The sequence below is a fragment of the Falco rusticolus genome, chromosome 2 (assembly GCF_015220075.1).
Source record: "Falco rusticolus isolate bFalRus1 chromosome 2, bFalRus1.pri, whole genome shotgun sequence".
Lineage (NCBI taxonomy): Eukaryota > Metazoa > Chordata > Aves > Falconiformes > Falconidae > Falco > Falco rusticolus.
The window spans coordinates 84,061,947-84,075,305 of NC_051188.1; the positions used below are offsets into that span (position 1 = coordinate 84,061,947).

Here is a 13,359-nt window from a genome sequence, read left to right on the forward strand (position 1 = left end):
TGATGATCTTAAAGGTCTTTTCCAACCTCAATTATTCTATGATAAAATTGGATCTATATTTACCTGCCAGGGTATCTGTGCATGGTTATATTACAGTTAATTTAATGTCCCTCAGGTATCTGATAACAACACAGATAATTTTTGTTTTTGCTATTTAAAATGTAAGTAGTAGTTCTTTTAGCAAATTTAGTAGAGGTGTGAATTATGGTCAGTCCATCCGTAGTTTTGTTTCATCATGTCATTTTTTGACCAGTAGAGTCCTTCTGCATGTTTCTGCAGTTCACTTTTCCAAGTGTCATTGGAATCAGTCATGTGTTTTCATGGTGTATATTTCTTTTCATGCTTGGTCTACCCCTTGTGTTTTTGTTTCTTTTCTGAAATAAAAATAAGATTTTTTAATTATTATTTTTGACAAGTGTTTTTGTTACAGATTCATTCTACTTAGATTATGACTACAGTAGCTGCACTGTAAAACAGTTTATGGTTTCACTAGGCACGTTTCAGGAAGATGACAACAGTTATTGCAGTTTTAGAAGCAAGACTAGCCTGTTGAGTGAGTACAGGACTACCCGTCAGTAGAAGTTGTAGAATAGATGTAAGATAGGTTGAAGGCAGAAACATTTCCTGAATGACAGGATATTTAAATCCTAATAAAAATCCTTTTGTTGTCAAGTTAATAATAATTGTGTTTGTAATAATCTATGTAAAGATTAACTAAAAAAAAAAATATAATGGCTTTGTTAAGTGGTTGCAGGGGATTCTTTGGATTGCACTGTAGAAGAGGGGAATAGCAGCTGGGAGAGAACAAAATCTCCATACGCAAATCTGTTAAGTACATACTAAGACCTCCATCATGATCTCAGAACAAAGGTTGCTAACTGACCAGATGGCAGTTCACTGTTGCTTAGCAACTTTACAAATTATTTTTAAAGTGGAAATGTGAATGAATGTCTGATAATTTTATAATATTAATTACTAAAATGTAGTAAAGAAACTACATTATAGTAAGGAAGTGGTTATTTTACTCTTAGTTCATGCTGCTGCTTTATCCATCAAAGGAAACTGTAAAAATACCTGAAAGAGGGAAGTAATGGAAAATCATAAACTGAATCATATGGCAGCAAACACAATCTTTCTTATATTTATTTTTTGTTTCTAAGACACTTCAATAGCTGCATGACGGAGTAGAAATGTTGAGATGATGCAGAACGCTAAATAGGGCTTTGGTAGTGAACTCAGAGAGGTAGTGAGCTGAAGAACAGCTAAAAAGGGAAGCGGAAATAACCAGCTGATAACATGAAACAAAGATGTGTTGAATACCAAGACAGTGCTAGCTAAATCAGTGTATTTATTGTGCTAGTGAGGAAATGCAGGAATATTTACAGAGTATTAGAAAATGTCTAATATTGTGACAGAATTCCCCAGGTGGTGTTCCTGTGGATAGAGGCAAAACATTGTTCTCAAATGAAAATATTAACATTATCTGAAGAAGCAGCAGTATTTTAGCTATGGTGGTAGCATTCCTTAGGGTGGGAGTAGCTGCTTCTCTGAAGAAATGACAGTGCTTAGATTTATCAACGAAAACAAGCAAGCTAACTAAAATCAATCCTTGGATCAGAATTTCTTATACTGCAGTAGCAGGAAAAAAGTCCAGCCAATATTTTAAGAACTCTGCCAGCAAGGAATTCAAAGTTAAAAATCAATGCCACTCAATACATTTTCTTGTAAAATAGATCTTGTTAAATAACCTTATTACATTTTTGGCAGCATTACAGATCTAATAGATAAAAATAAACCAATATGTTTATGTTACTTCAGTATGACATCTTGATCAAACCCCAAACCATACGCTTGTATGGAACTAAAATAATACATTGATGAGACTGAAAAACTGTAGCAAATTTTGTTCTGAATTCCTTACTGGACAGTCATCAGAAAGTGAGCCCTCAAGAACCAGTACTTGTTGGACAACTTTAATTACTTTTCATCAATAATTTAGAAGATGAAATAAAGTCTTTGTTGAGTTAGCAATAACCCAGATTTTGTGCAAGAATAGTTAGTTGGAGCTGCTACATGGTTATAAACTGTATTTTAGTACAATCAACCATGTAGTAGTATGTGTTTAACAGAGTCTGCATGCTAAACCAGGTAAGAGGCTGGTTTTGGCAAACATTTGTTAGTGAAAAGGACTGATGGTTACACAAATTATCGCAATGTGAGCTCTTTAATGCTGAAATGGCTAATTATATCTACAGACAAATTAGAAGCATCATAAGAATTGGGGAGATTGACTCAGTACACAGTATTGGCAGAAGAGCTAGTAGAGAAGTGAAAGGTCTGGTGCCTGTAAAAAGTTTATGGAAATTCTGAAAGAATTGGAAAAAGAAAAACCACCAAAAATGTCCAGTACTAGAAAATAAAGCTTAGGACAGGAGCAACCCCATGATCACTTTGAATTCTGTGTGGCTGCCAAGCAGTTCAAGCAGAGACCCCTTAGTGTTGTGTGTTGTCAGTGTTCGAAGTCTGTACTTACTGCATGTGGAAGGAGGTCATCTAGTAAATCTGCCATCAGCAGAATGCCTAAAGACACAGTTTAATCCCCAACCCTGCTCTGTTTCATACTGAGATTGTTAGGAAACCTTTGTTCTCATCTGTGCACTGAACTACACTTTGAGTATCCCTGTCTTCTTAAAGCTCCTCTTGACGATATGCAGAATGTATCCTGTAATTCTTTGCTATGTAAAAATTTTAATATGTAAGAAGATCCCATCACATACCACAGTGATTGTTCGCTGTTGTCTCAGACAGGATCCTTAAGAGCTTTAGTCTCTCTGGATCATCAGAAGTAGCCTGGGAAATAATTCTGTTCCCATATATAGCTCAGGAGAAAGTTGACAGTAACACTTTAATGCTTTATAAACCAAAGGATAGTGGACTTAGCATTTAGAAACTTGTGTTAGGCATAATTAACACTGAATTAAGTTGCCCTTTTTTTAGTGGTGTGTTATTAAATAGTGAAGAGGATAAAATATCAAGTGGAATTGAACTAATAGCTCCAGTTCTTTAGCAACAAAGAAGTAGCATCCAAAACTAGCTCCATGCTTCACCAAACTAACAAGTTGCTTGTTTCCTTGGATAACGCATCCATAGAAATGCTTTGACTGTCTTGCCTCATCTTTCTCTGTATGTGTGTTTCCAGAGTAAAACTAGTACAAGCTACACTTTGTTCAAGGTTTTACTAATGGATTCTATCTCTTTGTTTCCTCATCTTTCTCCCACCCCTTGCATAATCCCTTATTAATAAGGAAGTCATTCCTTTTTCGGTTAATGATAAAAGGAAGATTTGACGTTGAAGTTAATGGCAAAATTATTGTGTGATGAGTGAAACTACAAACAGAAGCAAGGACAGCTGGTAAAAAACAGAAGGGCCATGACTTGTCAGTATTAGACTACAGAGTCATAGATCACAGAACTGTTTGGGCTGGAAGGGACCTTAAAGACCATCTACTTCCAACCCCCTGCCACAGACAGGGACACCTTCCACTAGATCAGGTTCCTCAAAGCCTCATCCAACCTGGCCATGAACACATCCAGGGATGGGGCATCCACAGCTTCTTTGGGTAGCCTGTGCCACTGTTTCTCCACCCAAACAGTGATGAATTTATTCCTAGTATCTAATCTAAATCTACCTTCTTTCAGTTTAAAGCTGTTACCCCTCACCCTATCACTACACTACCTCGTAAAGCATCCCTCCCCATCTTTCCTGTAGCTCCCTTTAAGTACTGCAAGGCCACTACAAGGTCTCGCTGGAGCCCTCTCTTCTCCAGGATGAACAACCCCAAGTATCTCTGCCTGTCTTCACAGGAGAGGTGCTCCAGCCCTCTGATTGCCTTTGTGGCCCTCCTCTGGACCTGCTCAATCAGGTCTCTTTCTTATGCTGACAGCCCACATTACTTCAGGTGGGTGTATTGGGCTTGTGTGGCAAGGTTTTGGTAGCAGGGGAGGCTCCAGAGGTGGCTTCTCTGAGGAGCTTTCCCCTGTGTCCAATGGAGCCAGTGCCAGCCAGCTCCAAGACAGACCCGCTGCCGACCAAGGCCGAGCCCATCGAGTGACAGTGGCAGCACCTCTGGGATAACATATTTAAGAAGAGGAAAAGGTTACTGCACAACAGCAATTGCAAGGGAAGAGAGGAGTGAGAATATGTGAGAGCAACAGCTCTGCAGACACCCAGGTCAGTGAAGGAGAAGCAGGAGGTGCTCCAGGAGCCAGAGCAGAGGTTCCCCTGCAGCCCGTGGTGAAGACCATGGTGAGGCAGGCTGTTCCCCTGCAGCCCGTGGAGGTTAGCGGTGGAGCAGATACCCACCTGCAGCCCGTGGAGGATCCCATGCTGGAGCAGGCGGATGCCCAAAGGAGGCTGTGACCCTGTGGGAAGTCCATGCTGGGACAGGCCCCTGGCAAGACCTGTGGCCCTGTGGAGAGAGGACGGACCCCACGCAGGAGCAGGTTTGCTGGCAGGGCTTGTGCCTCCTGGGTGGCCCAGGCTGGAGCAGTCTGTCCTGAAGGACTGCACCCTGCGGAAGGGACCCACACTGCAGCAGTTCATGAAGACCTGTAGCCTGTGGGAAGGACTCACATTAGATAGGTTTGTGGAGAACTGTCTCCCATGGGAAATACCCCACACTTCAGCAGGGGAAGAGTGAGAGGAGTCCTCCCCCTGCGGAGGAAGGAGCAGCAGGGACAGCGTGTGATGGACTGACCGCAGCCCCCATTCCCCATGGCCCTGCGCTGCCCGGGGGGAGGAGGCAGAGAATATGGGAGTAAAGTTGAGCCTGGGAAGAAAGGGGGGGTGGGGGAAGAAGTTTTAAGATTTGGTTTTATTTCTCATTGTCTTACTCTGATTTGATTGATAATAAACTAATTTCCCCAAGTTGAGTCTGTCTTGCCCATGACAGTAGTTAGTGAATGATCTCTCCCTGTTGTTATCTCAGCCCACAAGACTTTTTGATATATTTTTCTCTCCCCTGTCCCATTGAGGAGGGGAGTGATAGAGCTGCTTTGGTGGGCACGTGGCACCCAGTCAGGGTCAACCCACCACAGTGGGGTCTCATGAGAGCTGAGTAGAGGGGTAGAATCATCTCCCCTGACCTGCCAGCCACACTTCTTTTGATGCAGCCTTATAACCTAGGGTAAAAATTTTACTCATTACTATGCAGCTATAATAAGGTATACTTACTCCTATAATTTGTTCTTATCAAACCTGTCTTTTCTTTTCTGCTTCCTTTTCTTTCCCAAGAAAGCTTTGACTTCTAATGAAATCAGAGAAAATTAAAGAGTTGTGATAAGCTTTTCAGCAACATAATCAGCAAGTTTAATTAAGTGACTGTCATACTACAGAGGCCCTTTGTTATGGAGTGGCTTTAGGTACTCGACCTATTTCCCGTCCATGATCCCTTTTAAAAAAAAAAAATATAAGCGTATGGGCTAGGATGAATGTGGAAATAACAAGATATAGTAGTGTTATGATCAGATGTTTGCGTGTATCATGCCTGTTGGTATAGGAACAGGGAATTTGATTTTTAATACTCTATGCTTCTAGGACAGGAGGTTTTATTATTATTTTTATTGATTATATTCTGTCTAACATAACAGGATATAAATCCTGTTTCTACCACTAATTATGAAGAGTGTGTAGACTGTACAATATAAATACTTTCTATTTGATCACTTCATTAATACATAACATAATTTCATATGGAGAGGCCCAGTAAATATCAAGGTTGGCATGACTATTGAATTTTAGTCTAATATATACTGGGAATTAAAGAAAGGGTAAAGAAATACCAGACCTTAGGATGACACTTAACGATAGGTACCATTCTTAGTCCTTAGCAGAAAGGGTCTCAGTTTTGTATTCTGCCCCAAAGTTTACATTTTCAGCAGCAACATGGCACCACCAAAGCTGATAGTTTTTGATTCTGTGATAATTTATCAAAATGATACCCATGAATAACTAAGTCTATAATGTTGATCTAATCTCAGTATTTTTCTTATGTAGACTAAATTTTATTCTACAGTTAGAAATATGTGATGTTATTTTTCATTGTCATACTTCCAAATGAACAGAGTGCAGAAGAACTAGCAATCAAGAATTTTAAATAATTATTTGCCATGCATAATTCTTACTGTGAGATAAAAAAATAATTTTCAATGTTGTTGTTTTGTGTTTCATATTGTGGCATCAGATAGCTATGTAAAAATATTTACCTACATTGTATCACCTATACATGGGCTTTTTCATGTTAGTAATATTTTCAAACCACTATATAGATTTCCTGATTTTTAAAACATAATTATATGCTATGTTTTAAAATTTACATTGTTTTTTCATGACCTGCGGTTGACTTTAGGTTCTTCTTTCTGACTTTTAAATGTTGTCTCATATACTTGCTCAGCGTTGTGTTTAATCAACACAATAATTTTTAAAATCTTTTATTTATTTATTTATGTCTCCAAAGCAATTTCCTGGGGCTTTAAATCTATTCTTCAATAAAGCTTTATCAGTAGTTCTGTTGTTTCTTACTAGTATTCTGTGGTCCACATGCTGTATAAAATTTCCTGCATCTTAGTGGTTTTTCTTTTTCTGAATTCTTAATCTTTTAAAGCAAAATTACATAGTCACTGTCCAACAACAAAAATTTTGTTCTTTTCATTTTACTGTTTACATTTTGTGGTTTTATTCTAGCTCCGTATCATGTTAACTTTCATAGTTCTGTGATTTAAATGATAGTAAAGTAATGAGAATTTAATTGCATTTGCTGGTTTTAATAATCCAGGATGGTGAAGCATAAATGGGATTAAAAAATGTAACTGGTAGCATTCCTTTTTACTCTTCCTTCATACAAAGGTCTTATTTAAAATACGATTCCGTTTCAAAATGTGGCTCTGAAAAATGAATGATATGGGTCTTTATTTTAGTAGCTTTCATTCCAGCTACATCTATTAGTAGGAAGTTGTTTTGGTCTTACAAAAGTGAGAGGGATTTAAGTATTAGACTGGATGCATTTATTACCTGCAATAATGAATTCAGTAGATAATAGTTGTATTTGCTATAGGTTGGTTTGGATTGTGAAAAACTTTTGGAAGGCCTTTCACTTGTGCTCTTGTGTGAATAGCCTTACTGCTGTGGTGAAGAAGCATGTTAATCCTCAGAAAACACATTGGGGTATCCTTTACCTTGTCCTCTGGTTAGAATTGAGATTCAGAAGATTCACTGAAACCTGGAGTTTGCCTAGAGGAAGAACATGTGGATAGAGAGCAAAGGCTTCAAGCTTACTTGACGAATGAAGACTTTAAGTGTCAGGATGCTCATATGTAATTTAGTTTTTCTTCAGTGAATTCTGACAGTGAACATCTGCTTGCATGACTGTCAGTGTCAAGGCTTAGCTTTATCTTTGGGGCAGCCTTGAGACATTGTGTTTGTGAGGCTCAGAAGATACTTCTCTAAAGCTGGTGACAGATCTGGTGTTGGCACTGCCTCTTTCTTGTAGTCACTGGATCTGGGAGGAAGACATTGACTTCCTTTCGTTGTATTTATTTTATTAATTTTATTTTATTCATTATGATGTGTATATTTGGATATATCATGCTGTGGTTGGAAGAACATTGTGCTGTCTCAGTGTCACTCCCTGTCTTCCTTCAAAAGGTGAAAACAGAGGAACTTTGAATAGAGAGGTTTTATGGCTCAGACTTGTGACTTGATAAGCATCCATCTGCCTTCATGTATTCTGTGCATTTTTAGGCTAAAACAAAGATTTAATTTAGTTGCCAGTCTACTGACTTTGCAATGCATATCTATATTTATAATCTTGATAATTATTATTTGATACAGTTTTGCCTGAAGAGTTCCTACCATGCAGTCTTATTTTATAGAACAGTATCTGTATAAAAGAACTTGCTGTTCCTGCAAGGGGCGTGTTTGACAAGTCAGAGCTATAATATTACCCTTGTTTAGTAGAGCTTATTAATTTGTCTGCTGTATATTTGCTGCTCTTGTCTAGCAGCACAACACAGATTATGGTGGGGAAGGAAGGAAATGGCTATGCATTTTGGTGTAAAGCTGTGAAAACCAAAATAAAAATCCATCCTATTTGTCTCTTCAGCAGTTAATGGAAGATCAGCTTTAACTAACTTTTAACTAAGCAGACCAACTTACTTAGAAGTTGAGTTTATTTGAACAATGTGTTTTTAATACTAAATGATGTTGTTTCAAAAATGAAATAATTTATGTTGATAGGGGAGGAAAGGCTTTGTTTTGCAAAGTGATTTCTCTAAAAATGTTTGGAAAATCTGCTTAGTAGAGTACTTACGGAGTGAGATAAAATAAGATAAAATAAGGCTTTCAGCCTTATTTGTCACTGTCTGATTTTCTGACTTCAGCTCCCTCTCCCTCTTTCATTAAGGATTTTTTTGAAAAGTTTTAAAAACAAGGATTCTTGAATGTATAACTGGAAAAATACAGTGTAAGTATTGAAAAGTGCTATTACTATTTTATGAAAAGGAGAATGTTACTGAAACATCATATCCAGTCCTGGTTTCCATACTTCAGAAGGGAGGTGACAAATGAGGAGGGTTCAGGAAAGTGCTATAGTGATTATTCCAAGGTCTTGAAAGTTTGAATAGCTTGATCTTTTGGTGATCTCTGAGGGAAAGAGGTCCTGTTCAGGTTACCTGTAAGTACTTAAAAAGGGAGAATCTTTATGACTCTAAAGTGCTCTATGCAGAAAGCATAGTGTTTTCTACATAACACAGAGATCTGTAATGAAACAATTTATGATACCTGTGAAAAGATGTGAGTGTGAGGTTTATTACATACTGACATTAACTTAAGAGAAACAACAATCTTTCTACCACTTAGTCTTAAAAAATGAAAGTGGAAGCTTTTCTAACAGACACACTTTTGTTTCAACCATCAGACTAGGGCTTAATATAAGAATTATTTGGTGGAATTCTAATATTAAGGTAAATGCCCAATAATATGTCTTTTGGTATTAAAAGTGAAATAAGCATTTGATGTAGTTAAATTATACAAATGGGAAGGAGAATAAAATACTTAAAAGCTAAACTTTCACAAAAATCAATAGCACTGTACATTTCTAGACACCAAGCTGAAATAAATGAGGACTAAAAAATCAAAGCTAAAGTAAAAATAAGTTGAATTGTTAGAGAAAAGAGAAAAAAAAAAGACTCTGAAAGTTGGAAGATGGTTATCAGATATATATTATTACATCAGTAATGATAAATCTGTTCAGTTCTTTACAATAATGGTAAGATTTTAATTTTCAAATGGATATGCACCTAAGCTACTATGTCCTGATACACACTTACTGTACTTTATAAGTATGTACATTGTTGAACTTTTCTAAGGGAAGCATGAACCTAGAATGCTTTTGGTCATGCCATATAGTTTAGTTTCTTTCCTAGTTTATGAAGATAGACATATACAACCTAGGCAGGATAATAAAACTAAAATCATATTTTTTGAATGCTAGATTGTACTATTTCAGCATTAAAATTCTCCAGGAATAAGTAAAAGTCCACAACGTACTTTCAAAGAAAAAATGTTTCACCTTACTATCCAATTTAGATTCAGTATCAAAAGCTAATATCAGATTTCTGTTACGTCTTACTACAGGATTTGACAATGCTGGCTGCCTGCTGTTATACTTGAGAAGAATATCCAAAAAGAGCTCTCTTTTTATTTTATTTTTTTCCCTTTCCTCTCCAGGGAACAGATGAAAAAGCTTCCTCTACAGAAATATCAAGAATTGTTAGAGATTTTTTACTTTCTGGATAATTGTTTCTCCAGTTAATTTATTCAGATTAGTGTGGCATCTTCATGGCTTCTGTTAAAACAACTGCTGGCTTGCTTTTTTTTTTTTTTTTTTTTTTTTAAATGAAAACATCATCCCTTAGAGAATTCTAGATTGCAAAAAGAAAGGAATGTGTATTACCATGTACTACAAAAATCTCTACCTAGGTATTTTTATATTTTTTTTGGCATTAAGCCTTCAGTACTAATTTTGCATTAACTTACTATTTTGACGTATGTGGTATAAAACTTGGTCTTTAACCCTCTCCATGTGATACTTCCTTATACATTCAGTGCACAATCTTTGGTTCTGAGCTCTCTTCTCTGCTTGCAGGAAATTTCGCTTAATCTTCCTCTTCCCCTCTGTTGCTTATTTTTTAGAGATCTTGTCTCAGCCACTTCCTACTTCAAGTCATGAAGAATCACTTCTAAAATTTTTTATATCTGTGAATTTTGGGCATATGTTTTAGAGAGATCTTAGCTTTGTCTTTGTTGTGATATTAGATAAAGAGACTTTGAATTATTACTCTACTATATTTTTCTCAGTGTAATACTTTATAATTTGTCTAATCCTTTCCAGTAGGAACTATGCATTGGATAGTTTAAGAAAGCACCTTAGCTTTACTACGCTTCTTAAGTTATATTAAGCAAACTTTTTACTTGACACCGTTCCAGCAGCCCATTGGCATAGTGACTGTGCAGCCTTCTTGATTCTAAAGCACTTATGAGTATCCTTTAAAAATACTAAGGGGCAAAGTTTAATAAACAACCAAGCCCCAAGAAACTCTGTTCTACTTTATTGTAGTGCCACGCAGATCTTCACTGGCTTCTGAATGTAGTACATTAAAGAGGCTGCTGACTATTCATGACAAGACATTGAAAAAAGTCTCCACCACCTGCATTTTGAAATCTATTAAGGAAAACCCGCTTCCATTCATTTCTTTTTTTTCCACACAGTAGATCTTCCTTTTCTGAATCAAGTATATTTAACTATTTGCTTAGATGTGTAATGATTTAAGTGGAAAAAAAGAAGAAATAAAGTTAGCAGCTTTTTTGGAAACTCTTCTACAAATCTGTTATATTCAGATAAACTGAAAGTAAATCAGCAAATAAACATCCACAGTGAAAGCGAAAATTTCAAAACATATCAGCACTCATTAAGGGATTGGTGGTTGCTTTTTTAAGACTACTGAGTAGAGTGATGTTCTAATTCAGATGAGCTCATATGAAGACCTGATACATAAACAGAAGTCAGAAGAGTCTGGGCTTTTCAGTGTGTTGCTTATTTAACCTTCTAGGAGTCCATATTTGCAAAATCAGTCTTCAGGTTAATTTAGCCAGTTATTTGTGACACATGCGTGGTGTCAGAGGCTGAGAGAAGTTCACTGTGAAATTTAGATTTGAGCTTCTAAGTAGATAGAACCATCATTGCTGATTAAAAGCTAACACAATGTGCAAGTAGTTGACTAAGTGCTGAAGGTTCATAGTTTCCTGCCTTCAGAAATTGTGCCAACAGATTGTGATATGGAAGAACAGCATTTTTATTCTTGCCCTTTCCCTCCTCCCACAATTTGTAATAGGGTTAGACAGCGATTGCTTTACAGACTGGCATTATTACTAACCTCTAGAATATATTTTTTCTTGCATTTTAATGTTAAAAGTACTGTCATTATTTTTCTTTAGAAAATAGTTTGTTGGCTAATGCAATTAGAGGATTAACTTTAAATTCAGGTCAGGCAGATCTCAAATGATGCATTGTAAGATTTTTAAGACGACATGAACTTTGTCAATTCTAGATGGTGATCAGATCATCTTTTGCAATAAGTAAATGGCACAAGGTGCTAGGCAGTTGCCATAGAACATGACCAACACTTCTGCATTGTAATTTAGCTTTCAAAGACTCTGAGTTCATATTACACACCAAAAATTTTGCTTTTGCAAATACCCCTATTCTGACAACTGTCTCACGACTAAACCCCATCCAGATATTCAGATTGAGGATCTAGTAAATGTTTCCCATAGGCATTTGTCTAACAGAAATCTATAAAATAAAACTGTTTGCCTATTTCACATGAAATATCTCCCCATCAACAATAATAAGCTGTCTAGGGAAGGAAACTAACAAAAGCCTGTATTGTTCTGGCTGACTTCTCACTGCTGGAGAAATGCTTACGGTCTTGTTTACTTCCATGAGTCCAGGTTCTGCTTCCTGTTACATAGAAATAACCTAATTTCTGCCCCTTGCTTACTGTTACTACTTCTGTCTCAGAAATTATTAGGCCAGTTGCGACCCCATGGATTATTTTCATTAAATCTTTGAATTAATTCCTAGGCTAATCTTTACTGAGTATCTTAAGAGACTGAGAAAAAAACCCAACATGCTAAGCTGAGAAACTTTTAAGCCCAGTTTACCTTATGATATTTAAAATTACCATGAAAAAACATTTTGCAGAAACCCCCCAGCCTTCAGCTATAATTCACGGGCAAGTGATTTCTGTAATCACTTTGATTTGGAGATCCTGCATCACTTCAGAAACCATGTCTGATTGCATAAAATACTTATCATGTTAAATATCAGCAATTTACGTGCTTTCCTTGTCATTGATTGGAATTGATCATACAATTTCAATTATTCAACTGACCTATTCTTCAATATATTTTTTAATGCATAAGAAACAGATATTTTAACAAAAGTAATGTCAAAATAAATATTATAAATATGGAATGGGATGGGTAGGAAGACTCTTTTTGTTCTTCTTTTTAATTTTTTCTATAAGAGATATTTCTGTCTGAAAGTGTGCATTTCAATGAAAGATAATCTTAATTATTAATTATGCAATTTTCATATAGTGTAAGAAATTGAAACTCAAGCGGAAATATGTTGGAGCTTCCAGTACACTGTGTTATCTTTCTTCAAATACATGTTGTAAACAGCTACTTTACCTTGAAATGCAAGTATTTAAACTTAAAATTTATGTAAATATTTTCTTTCAACATCCTAAAGTAATTTTTGTAGACAGAGAAAATTAGGGACTGTACTATTGAACCGAAGAATGGAAAGGACAGTTTCATTCCCTGCATAACTAACAAACTCAGGTTACTTTTGTGGAAGATAGCCCATGGGGATAACTACTTAGTGACAACATAGAAAAAAAAGAAATAATTCAAAAATTACTGGGCCATTAATCTTCTCTTTAAAAGAGAACAAACTAATTTATTTCATAGAGGGTTAAACCTGAGGTACAATTTATAATCTTTTTGATAGCCTAGTAATATTGAAAGATTAATTACATCATTGTGTAGGATTCATCTCTTGAACTTGAGCTATTTTTGTGAAAAAAAGAAGTAGTTATGACATGAGGCAGCAAGAAAGCTTCAATTTGGTGTTCATTTTTGGAGGGCTGAGAACTGAGTACAAGGAGTACTACTCTGTGGAGTACAACGAGCAGTACTCTGTGGAGTACAACCCGAAATGAAGACTGCATTTTCAG

The 13,359-nt window shown here is 36.4% G+C and overlaps 1 protein-coding gene across 1 annotated transcript in view; it reads left to right on the forward strand.

Annotated features, from left to right (window-relative positions):
* The window catches only part of CFAP47 (cilia and flagella associated protein 47), a 342,925-nt gene that overhangs the window by 150,574 nt on the left and 178,992 nt on the right, over nt 1-13,359 (forward strand). The window lies entirely within an intron of this gene.